The 12,436-nt window shown below is 39.9% G+C and overlaps 1 protein-coding gene and 1 pseudogene across 9 annotated transcripts in view; one reads left to right on the forward strand and one right to left on the reverse strand.

The window, feature by feature from the left end:
* Positions 1 to 12,436, reverse strand: part of GAB1 (GRB2 associated binding protein 1) — a 106,159-nt gene that overhangs the window by 30,342 nt on the left and 63,381 nt on the right. The gene's annotated exons all lie outside the window — the stretch shown is intronic.
* LOC148184201 (uncharacterized) lies at positions 5,537 to 6,320 on the forward strand (annotated as a pseudogene).

Below are 12,436 nucleotides of genomic sequence, written 5' to 3' on the forward strand. Positions count from 1 at the left end.
AATTATTTCTGTTATTTTCGACAGTTCTTGAGATCTTGAAAGCAGAGGAAAAATATTGTGAACTCAGCTCAAGCAATTCAAACCAACCTGGCATTGCCTCCCCATCCTCTGACCTTGGGACTGGGACACGAGAGCAAAGCCTGCCAAGTGCATGGGAGCCTGTGCTACATGCAACTCCTGTCCTTTCATGCCCCTATCCTTCCAGCCCCTTGGACAACCCTCCTCCAATCCCTCCTCAAGGGAGCTGACGATGGCAGAGCTCCCATCTTAGAGCCTCCTCCCTCAACCTTGCACCTCTGCATTCTCCTCAACCTTCCTTCACTACCTTCTCCTCTTCTAACACCAGAAATGTAACTGATCACTCTCTTGGGACAGCAACTAACACTTGCCATCCAACTGCCAATCACCCTTGGGACACCTCCCTCGGCCCTGCCCCTTCTGTTCTGGAGCATACCCCTTTTGGAAAAACCAGAACTGTCCCTGTAGGCCGCATCCCTCTGATGCAACCAGAACCCTGCCCACCTAGGTTCCAGAAGGGCCCTCCTCCAACATGGCAGCACTCAGGCAACCGACACCAAGACCTACCCAAAGACCTACCACACACACAAACACCAGTCTAATAAAAAGGTTTTTGTTGTGTCGGGTGGTTCGTCCTCCTCCTCCTCCTCTTCCTTTTCATCTGAAGAGGACATCAGCCTACTGGAGCCCAATAAAGACCCATGGGAGAAAATCCTGAGGACTCTGGTAAAGGAGAGGAACTGGGACTTGGCTTCAAAACTTAATGCCGGTCCATTATGCAAGGTGGATGCCAATCTGCGTTGGAAACCATTGGCTTATGGGGAAATTAAGGAGCTATGCAAAGCCTCAAAGGAGTATGGGACTCACTATTCTTCACCAGTCTGGTATTAGCTACCTCCTCAGCTCATGTACTGACCCTGCAGGATATGCATTACATTATCACAATGCTATTGTCCCCAGCTGATTCCCTATGGGAATTATGTTGGAAAAGGCTACTAAATCAACTGTTGAGAGACTATGTGGGGGACCAAGCAAGGGCGGCACTAACTTTAGATCACCTAGCTGGAGAAGGGGCCCATACAGATCCAGACCAGCAGGCAGAAAACCTTCCTAAGCCCATTCTTAATGACAATAAAGACGCAGCTAGGAAAGTGTTGCTACACGTCCTTGATAGTAGTAAACCCAACTTGGACTTTGCCAATATCCAACAAGGGCCTAACAAGCCCTATATGAAATTTCTTGACAGACTGAAACTGGACTTAGACAAACAAATTGTATTAGACCATGCAACAGAGGAATTGTTAAAGAGCCTGGTGGTTACTAATGCTAATTCAGAATGCAAAAAAGTGCTACGTGCACTCCCAATAGAGCTGGAGCCATCCATCGCCCAAATGATTGAGGCTTGCAACCCTTTAACAACCCCTGAACATACTGCAGTGCGGTAAGCAGAGGTCCTTCCTGAAGCCTTAACCACCTTTCAAGGAAATTCTAAAAAACAGATAAAGGCAGATACCATGTTTTAAATGTGGAAAGGATGGACACTTTTCAAAAAACTGTCCCCAGCAGAGACACAAGACATACCTGTGGATATAATGGGCACTTTCATGGGCCTAACAGATTTTATTCAGAGCAGGAAAGGTGCTGTCAACTGTCAGGAAAGTGGCAACACCGCAGGAGACAGTGGTGCAAGAACACAGGAAACCCTGTTGCCCATGCGAGAGAACGCCAGAGACCGGCAGGCCCACAATTACAATACATCCTTTCTGACCTCCCTACCCCAATGCCTTCAGGTACCTGACTGGAGTTGCCAACTGTTCAAACAGTGATCCTCACTCACCTCATGGCCCATACCATCTCCACAGGTCAATTAGGCCCTGAACAATGGTCACACGAGTTTTTAATTTTGGGACTGAATAGGTCTAGTGCGAAACTATTTTTTTTTTTACCTTTGGTTTTGTCTGTATCTTCATCCCAAGAGTTGGCTGTGCTCGCCATGTGCCCCAATTCCCCATGCTTTATCCCAAAGGGACTAGTTATTGCTCAGGCTTTTCTTTTACCAGAGCCAGACTATTTCACTCCAGACAAGTCACTCGTTATGAGAACAAGAAGGATCAGTAGAGGCTGACCACAGCTCACTTGTACTCTGAAGTATAACAGCAAAACCATCAGCCTTACTGTCCTGATTGACACCGCAGCTGATGTCACAGTAATTTCAAAATCTTATTGGCCTTCGGAGTGGACCCTAGTATCTTCTCTTGACACTCTTGAGGGATTGGTGGCAATAGCAGTCTACACCTCATCAGTTTTGAAGGACCTGAAGGTTGCATTGCCTCCACAAAACCATCCACAGTGAAGGTTCCAATAGTCCTATGGGGGAAAGACATTTTGTCTCAGTAGGGAGTCAAGCTGAAAGCAAATTTTTAACTCGGGTTGCTGATGACTGCTATACCTTAAAACTTCCCTGAAAATTACATTAACCCATTTGGGTAGATCAGTGGCCCTTACCTTCTGAAAAACTGGTCATGCTAGAACTGTTGGTAAAATAACAATTGGACAAGGGCCATATTGTCCCAACTACCAGCCCTTGGAATACCCCAATTTTTGTTATCAAGAAACTGCATAGTGACAGATGGCATCTCCTACAAGACCTTAAAAAATTATGATGTTATAGAACAAATGAACACCTTGCAACCTGGCCTTCCATCCCCTGCTATGATCCCAAGGGATTGGAAGTCAATTATTATTGATTTAAGATTCCTTTACATCTGGATGACGCCTCGCGATTTGCTTTCTCAATACTATCTATCAATAGACAAGTTTCTCTACAAAGATGAAATTGGATGGTACTACCCCAGGGTATGCAGAACTCACCCACAATCTGCGAGTGGTATGTTGCCAAAATTCTCACCCCTGCACATTTTCAGTACCCTCAAGCCATCATCTATCACTACATGGATGATATTCTTGTGGCAGCAAAAGATGATTTATCTCTAAAGGCCACTTCAGAAACAGTCCTCTCAGCAGCGCAGGATGCTGGATCCCTTGCTGCTGAGGAAAAGATACAGCAAATTTCCCTATGGAAGTATCTTGGATACTGAATATCAGAATATCTCATTCAACCCACAAACACTAAACAACATGCAGAAGCTCTTGGGAACAATTAACTGGATTTAACCTTTATTAGGAATCACAAATGAAGATTTGGCCCCATTGTCCAATTTGCTAAAAGGAGATAAAACATTAAATTCACCCAGAAGTTTAACTAAAGAAGCCCAAGATGCTCTTGACAAAATGTCCCAAGCCATTCAATTGTGTCAGGCTCATCGGATTAACCCTGAATTACCTTTTTTATTTGCTATTTTGGGAGAAAAACCTCAGTTTTATGGTTTAATTTTTCAGTGGGACTCAAAAATAGCTGACCCCGTGCTAATCTTAGAATGGATCTTTTTATCTTGCCAGTACAATAACTACTCCACCAGAGATAATAGCCCAGTTGATTATAAAAGCTAGATTGTGGATACTTTCCCTTTCACGAAGAGACTTTTCAGTTCTATTTCTACCCATAACTTCCACTTACTTAGACTGGTTAATACCACAATGATTGTTTACAGTATGTATTAGCAAATTTTACAGGTCAGATTTCAGTTCATTACCCCAAGCATAAGTTGTTCTTCTTTCAATTTAATATTAAAATCCCTGAGAAGTCATGTCCTCCTTGATGCTATTACTGTCTTTACAGATGGCTCTGGAAAAACACAGAAGTCTGTTATTACTTGCCAAGATCCTAACACAAAAGAATGGGAATCAGATATTGAAATAGTAGAAGGTTCGCCACAAATCATAGAGCTGGCTGCAGTTGTCCATGCTTTTTCTAAATTTACAATTCCTTTTAATTTTTTTAATTTTTATGTTGCAGGCATCGTAGAAAGAGCAGAAGGTTCTCCTAAAAACAGTACCTAATGAAAAGTTGTATGTTCTACTTAAGAGATTTATTTTTATTCTTTCAGACAGCAACCTTATTTTGTAGCACACATTCGGTCCCACACTTCATTACTAGGTTTTGTAGCAGAAGGCAACACCCATACAGACCTTCTAACCATGACAATACAAGCCACACTACCCAATTTTTTTTTAACAAGACCATTTGAGTCATTCATTTTTTCACCACAATGCCCCTGTGCTTATGTGAATGCTTAATATTAATAAAGAACAAGCAAAGATGATCATCAGCTCCTGCCCACATTGCCAGAAATGTTCACTACCCTCCATTGGAGGCAGAGTAAATCCCTGAGGTTTAAACAGCTTAGAGCTATGGCAATCAGATGTAACACATTATCGATCTTCTGGGCAGTTTAAATATTTACATGTGTCTATTGATAAGTTCTCTGGAACGACCTTTGCTTTTGCTCATAATGGGGAGAAGGCCAGGGATGTAATAAAACATTTCTTGTAGGCATTTTCATCTTTAGGTGCACCCCAAGAAATTAAGATAGACAACAGACCAGCATACATATCACAAAAAGTACAACCATTTTTTAACCTTTGGGGCATAACAGGTATTCCTCATTCCTCCAGGACAAATCAATTATTGAAAGGGCCCACAGGTCTCTTAAAGACCTTTTAGAAAAACAAAAAGGGGGAATAGAGGTCTTATCAACTGTAGAAAGACTTTGTAAAGCTGTATATGTCTTTAATTTTTTGAATAACTCACTCAATTCACTCATGGAGACCAGTCCACCAATTTTTAGACATTTTTTGAACACAACTCGAGCAAAATTAAAAGAAAGACCACCTGTTTTAATAAAGGATCCTGAATCTAAACAAATTTTAGGACCCTTTCCACTCATCACCTGAAGAAGGGGGTTTGCTTGTGTTTCTACAGATAAAGGACCCAGGTGAATCCCCACGAAGAGCATCAAACAGCATCTGCAGCCACTACAGGAACCCTCAATTGTACAAGAAACTCCAGCCTAGAGAAGACAGTCACACCAAGAGAAAACAAAGACTCACCATGATCTACTTAAAGGAAACCAGATATGACCTTTCAAAATTCCCTGCTCACCCGTTGTAGTTTTCTTAGTCTCCTCCTTCAAGGGATTTGTTGGATCGTTCCACAACTAATACAAAATGTTTGTGTAATGTTGGCAAATATAACAAAATAAGAAACAATGTGCCTCTTTGTAGCCAGCCCTGATAACCCTTTTTCCACCTGCCTAGTTGGGTGAGCCGCAGATGTGTGGCCAATACCAGAGGATGCCATCTGTAACCTGCAAAGAAATAGTCCTCAGAATACCAAGATCTACACCTTTGTCCCAGAAACTCCCGTGTCCACCACTAGAACCACAAGAATTGGAACTGCTTGGTTCAGTAAAAATGGACTATTGTGTGAAATTCTATTATATGAAAGAAATTAAATTAACAAAAAAAGAGACCTATAAATCTAATAGGTGAAAAAATAGTCAGGTGGGATGTTTTCCCACACAATCAGTTATATAAAAATCAAAGTTTATGATGTAATTACACCCTACCCATACTTTCCTGGTCCAGTAGTTACCCTATCCAATTACCACCTGGCATATTTTTAATCTGCGGGGATAGAGCCTGGGCAGCAATTCTATTGCACATCAAAGGGGGGCCATGCAGCTTAGGAATGCTTAAAATGCTAACCAACATCACCATGGTACATAAGAAACAATTAGCAAGGATAAAGAGATTTATTCTTCAATTCTAGCAGGATTGTAATGATAAAATTAGCTATTGGACAAAGACAACAAATATCATGATGTCTGTGCTACTGCCATGGGTAGCTGCAGCCAAGGCATTAAAACAATTAGATGGCATTGGGTGCTGGCTAAGTAAACAAACTAATACAACTTCAGTCACCCTTAGTGAATTACTCACTGATGTAGACAGTGTAAGGCATGCAACCCTACAGAATAAGGCTAGTAGACTTGTTGCTGGCACAGGGACACAATTGTGAGGAGTTTGAGGGCTTATGCTGCATGAATTTTTCCAACCATAGCGAATCCATCCACTGCAGCATAAGCATGTTGAAGGAGGGGATAAGGAAACTACAGGCTGAGCAAGAAGGAAACTGGAGCAGCAAATTGCTCAAGAAGTGTGACTTTTCAAATTATGCTTTGTCTGTTACAAAAACAGGATTATTAGTTTTGTTAATGATAGTTATAATGTTAAATTTGCTGCCATGTTTACTTAAGTGCATGTTAGAAAATTTCAAGAATTCTGTGTACATATCTCATTTAAAGAAACAAAAAGGGGGAGATGTTTCTGGGGTTGAATAGACCATAAATATCAACCTAAAACCATGGGAGTCTGGTCTGTAGGCCAACATTAAGTTAGGGTGAGCAGTACCCCAACAGCGTTGCCCCCTGGGAAAGTGGCATGTAAATAGTTTTAACTTTATAATGTTGTGGTTCTAGAAAGTTCCCCAGCTCTTCCCTCTGATTGGTTGTTGTCTGTCACATTGGTTTTCATATTCCTAAGCACTGTTTTTTATTGGACCCTTACCCTCAGACTCTGCCTCTGAACTACCCCTTATATATTTTGTACCTATCTTGGCTCTGGCCTTTGGAGCTCACCCTACACTTGCTGTTCAGATTATCTCATTTGTTGTTTTACCCTTATTAAAGTATTTTTGTTTTGGGTTACTGCATCACACCTGTCCTTTTATTTTTTATTTTATTTTATTTTATGTCACCATTACTCTCTACTGACATGGTCCCAAGGTGGGAGCCAACAAGACCTCGGCCAGGATCGTACAGAAAATTGCTGCTTTTGTAATAGGAGATCCCTTACAACTACAAAAATAATGCAAAGGTACAATAGGTAACATGTTCCACTAGGCCCTCTGATTACATACCCTAATTTTTATTTTTGTGCAATAAATTCAGCAGTTGTGATTGGGTTTGGTTTTGGTCTCCTTTTCTTGTTTTGTTTTGGCTTAGTTTGGATTTCTTCTGGGGTGGGGGGAGAGAAGGTGTTGCACTGTGGTTTTGTTTTTTTTAAATAACCTTATCTTTATAATTATCCTCTTTCTATCCATGTATATTCTAAAGTAACTTCTTTTTTCCTTCCAAATACATGTATCCAGGCTTAAATTATCTGGGAGACTAGAAAATATTGACACCATCAAACATTAAGCCATCATTTGGCTTTTTCATTGTCTTAATGACACATTGACTAAGAACAACATCATTAAGCAAACTATTTCCCAATTATCATGGCTCCCTTGCAACTCTTTGTACTTTCCAATCTGCATATCCCAAGAATGGACGCTGATTATTAGCACTGTTTAAATGAACATACTATTATCCAATGCTCCTGCTCTTGTCAGGCTTACAGGCCAGCTATGCACTACAAAGTAGCTCCATTCAACTTCTGCTTCCCAGCACTACCCTGGGAAAAACCAGATGAGCAGCCCAGAACACAGCCCTCCTGCTTCCAGTCCTGTGTACACCAGGTACAAGTGATTTAGACATGGAAATAGAAACAGCAGCACATGCTTTGAACTCCCATGGCACCTAAACAGGCTCAGAAATTAAATCTCACCACACCCATGTGGGTGGAAGAAGTCTAGGTGCATAAAACCTCACTGAAAAGATAGGATAGCCTAAAAAAAGTTATTATGAAGGGTTGTGGCTGACTTATTCATTAAACAAGTTAGTAGAAGAAAAACCAGACTGTATTGAGGGATCACACACATAAAAATAAACTGATGTACCCAGATCAGATAAATAATAGTATAGAGATGTTTATAATTCATAAAATCTTTATACATTAAATTTCTTGAAACACATATTCCTGGAAATTCCTTACCACATCCTATAGCTTAGAAAAATGGGGAAAAAAGATAAAATTCATTACATTAATTGTTCCCTGAAACCTGTTACTTAAAATAGCCAATGTTTACTTAAATACCCTTGCCTTTCCTACGCACTTCCTATTTATTTGTATTTTAGAATCACTTCTTTTTTCCTTTCAAATACAACAGTACTTGGATGGAAAAGCTACTAAAAAAGTAGCTTATTTTCTACATGCTGAAATACAAAACATGAACAATTTTCTATCATTTAGGAAATCTGAGAGCTTGAAGGATCCTCTTTAAGGCACCTACTAATGTTTCTTGATTCCCCTAATGCAGGGATTCGACAGCAGGAACAGAAAAGTGCCTGAATGGACCTACCAGGAATGTTCTTCTTGTTCCTGGCAAAGTGGCAGTAGGAGAAGGGACAAACAGCTCTCTGCTCTGTCCCCTGCAGAAATGAGGAATACAAGTAAATTTATGCACCAGTAAGAGTGGGGAAGAAAAGTTTCCTGCCAAATACATCATTCTTTGACCACACTTAGAGATGACATCCTCAAGAGCTTCCCTGTGCAACAGCCCCCACCCCATTCCTGGGTCCTAGCTAGGTACAACCTTCATGTCATTGGAACTACTTGGTGCCAAGTTCACACAAGGGGGAAAAAGAAATGAAACAGGATATCCCTGGGGCTTCCAGGGAAGATGGGTGTGTCAGTGACTTCATGCAGTCAGGAGAGCCCAACAGCTACACAGTAAGATGCCTATGTGACCTGACACAATTAAAGACTACTGCACTAGCATTCCCAGGAAGAGTAGCAAGACTCAAGGGTAACTTTCCAGGGAAAAATAAAATCAAGAATTTTGAAAGAGGACCAATGTATCCACAAAGTCTGATGTACTGCTCCAGTTTCTGGGGCACCCCCAGACAGAGGCTGCTTCTACAGCCTTAGCTGACCAGCCTCTGACACACTGTTCTCTGAAATTCTCCTGTTTCTTTGAGTGCCTTTATATTTTTGACCTTTACTACCATACTGTGGCAGTGGGGTCCACACATGACATGACATGAAAACCCACTTCTTTAAACCTGCTGCCTGATAGCTTCACTAGGTATATTTCAGTTCCCATCTTCAAAGAAACTTTGAACAATTGCCTTCTACTCGTAATTCCCATTCCCAACTTTACACAACTTTGTTGTAATTTTTACTGAGTTGGTGCTGCTTAATTTTTCCTGGTGCAGAAGGCATTTCATTGCACATCTGTTTTCCCTTTACCTTTAGCTTTCCTAGCTCTGCTACTTTTTCTTTCCTGAGAAGGAAAACTAACTATTGCACACAAAAAAGGACAAAAAAAAAAAAACAAACCAGTCTGGGACACACTGATTTACAAAGACATAACAATGATTCATTCTGTTCCTTTCCTAACCTTTCCCTTTCAATTGTTACTGAATATCCAAGGTGATGCTGTCCAGCTGTCGGGAAGCTTTATGATCTGTTTTCTGAGCAAGGATTTGGAGCCCATTAATGCCAATGGATCATTAGGGACACTTTCCTTCTGATAAGTTGCCTCATTTATTTTGACACAGATAACACTGGATAAAATCCCTGATCCTCCTACAGATCTTGTGAGGTTTGTTTGAGATTGGTGTTTGTGTGGTTTGGTTGAGGTTTTTGGTTTTTTGGGTTTTTTTTCAGCATATGGAGCATTAACTATTAAAATACCAACTTTCTGATCTGAAATCCATCTTCATACAGGCATTTTGTATGTGTTAAATAGCGTGGGGTAATGCCAGATTTAACAATCTACTGCACTTGGCCGAAAGCACTTCAGATTTGCTTTCTGCATTGATGCCATTTCAAATTTGACTATGAGGGAAGCAGTAATGTTAAAACTTTCATCACTGAGCAAATGAAGGCTGTTTGCTTATCTGCACCCTCTCAAATATTCTCTTCAGCCACATACTCCTGAAGCTCATATGAAGGAAAGTTTCTCTCTCAGCAGTCCATTATGATTTCAAAGAGTACAATCATCAACTTTCTGCACTTTGGACGAGCAGATTTTTAAGGAAGGGGTCATCTGCACACCAAAGAGCACTGTAAGTCATTTGGTTTGTTCCCAGAGCTCAGACACTCGGACTGCTTTGAAATAACTGTGAGCTGGAAAAACAGACAGAATATTTAACATGCAAATGAGTCTAACAAGAATCCTATTTTGTTTTTATAATTCCTGCATTCAGTACAGCTAGAACAAGCAGCTTTCTCAAAACAGGGTGAGTGTTTTATCTTTTCTCAGTTGGCTTGTTATGAGCAGTTATAGGCTTAATTTTCACTAGAATTTATACTTTTTTCCCCATAACCATTTTCGTATCTTATAAAATTAATGAGGTAAAAAGAGCATTTCCTGAACAAGAATAACGAAAGGCTCCTTCTTAACTATATAAAGCTTCTTTATTCCAAAAGTTTCTATATATCCATACTTTGTGTACAAACTAGAAAATCTGAGTGTGGGAGTTTCCATTTAGGATTGGGTTTGTATTTTGGTTTTTGGTTTTTTTTAAATGAAAGAAAAAATTAAATTGTTTTCTACTATGATGTACAGTCTCTTAATATTCTAATTATGCAAAAACTTGAAATGTTCTCATAGTGAACAAAACACAGAGGCCTCATTACAGCATGCATTTCTTTAAATGTCAAAATTGCAGTCAAAGTAAGAAAATGCATTCTTTGCACATTGTAGGTAGAAATATGAAAACAGAAATGGGGTTTTTCCATTGCAACAGTGAATCAGCAACAGATGTGCAAAGGCATGATTCTTCTATTCTTCTGAGATGTTTTGTTCCACTAATTTACTATAATGCAGGTGTTATTAAAATAACAAGTGGGCAACAAAATATCAGAGCAATAATTTTATGCAAAAATTCACAGATACAATAGTAAGAGCCATAATTTAAAAAAAAAAAACAATCAAAACCTTCATAACTTTAGCTGAAACCTTAAAAGAACTTCTTTGTTTGTTTGAGAGATCTTGGAATCAAAGGGCCACATGTGCATGCACAGAGCACAAGCATGTATATGCTGGTGGGCACTTGCTCTGTTCACACATCAACTTGATAGATGACAGCCAGATCCAGCCCAGAAGGAGTACAGACACATAAGCATGGATTTGGGTTTTGGCATTAAGTGATCAGCTTGGCCTCAATATGAAATCTATGCAGTAATGCTCCATACTGAACCTTTCTGCTACACCCACAGAAAATCCTTCAAAATGTTCTAATGAAAACTTCCTATACATTTCATAAGTTTATTTTCTTAGTTTAATATAATCTCAACAGTATCTCTCTCTGAAGATAAAAATTATACCCTATTTAAGGAATGAAGAATTCAGTTTTGCATATTATGTCCAGGACAACCCTGCCTCCTGCATCCCCCCAAACCAGAAACACAACCAATTGTTCCAGGTTCCATCACATGCTGAAGTTTCCAGCTTTCAGTGCTAACATCTAAAATTTACTATCCTAAGGAAGTCCTCACTATCTGCAGTTCATGTGTAATCTTTAAGCTGCACATGTGGTTATCCATTTAAAATTTGAAAATACCAAAAGCATTTGCACTTGGAATTGACTCCCCCTCTCCACCTGCAATTTTCTTTTGATGACTATTAATTTAAAAGGAGAAATAAGAGAAACATCTGTAGCCTGTTCTCCCCATCTTCAGATGGCACACAGGCTGAGTGACACAGGAAAAATAATCAAGGAGTCCTGTTATAGACTGACTTCTGTAGGTGCTCATAAAGAGAAACAGCACAACTCATCACACTAAAAAGCTAGCGAATTCTTTTTCTTCACCAAAACGGCCTAGAGCTTTCTTTGGCAGAGCATGCTGCTTTGACCACGTGGTGATTTTCCCCAGCTGGGGCTCCAGATTGGTGGCTGGACTCCAGGCTAGGTATATCTGTGTTCCAAAAAGGCTTCCATCATTCCACGTGCTGCCTCCCAGTACTTCATGACTCACGGGATAGCAAGCTGCAGAACACTTTTCCAACCCTTCTCCCAGCAACTCAACAGTAATGTTAATAGCACAAGAGGTGTCCAGCAGGGACAAGAGAAAATTAATTACCTAGGCATAATAGATTCAGTTTATTTTTCCTCAAGGAAGAGCAGAATCACCTTCCATGTGAACTTCTGTTACACAGAGCTGTCAGCTTAAGATAATTACCTCAAACACTCTTGATTAAGATTCATATCGTAATATATATGTATATATTATGATCATATATGTTTAATATAATATACCCTTGATAGTAAATTATTTTTAAAATATATGTATTTTTGCCTCACATCTTGTAAGTAAAGACCTACTACTGTAGATTTTGTGCTCTATTCATTGTCATCATCATCTCACTTAACCACATGTTCTTTTACTGCATGATCTGAAGCAGAAGACTTCTTAGTCCTGTCTACTGTCTTCTCTTTCTCCTTTGGATAACAGGCAATGACCATCCCAGCTTGAGCCACCAGCTACCAGCTCTATCAAACCCTTGATTATTCCTACACAATTTTGCTAGAAAGTTCTAACATCATTCTTCACCATCTATCATCAC

The sequence above is a fragment of the Pseudopodoces humilis genome, chromosome 6 (assembly GCF_049639895.1).
Source record: "Pseudopodoces humilis isolate 2021_Gansu_Grassland_sample_001 chromosome 6, ASM4963989v1, whole genome shotgun sequence".
NCBI classification, from domain to species: Eukaryota; Metazoa; Chordata; class Aves; order Passeriformes; family Paridae; genus Pseudopodoces; species Pseudopodoces humilis.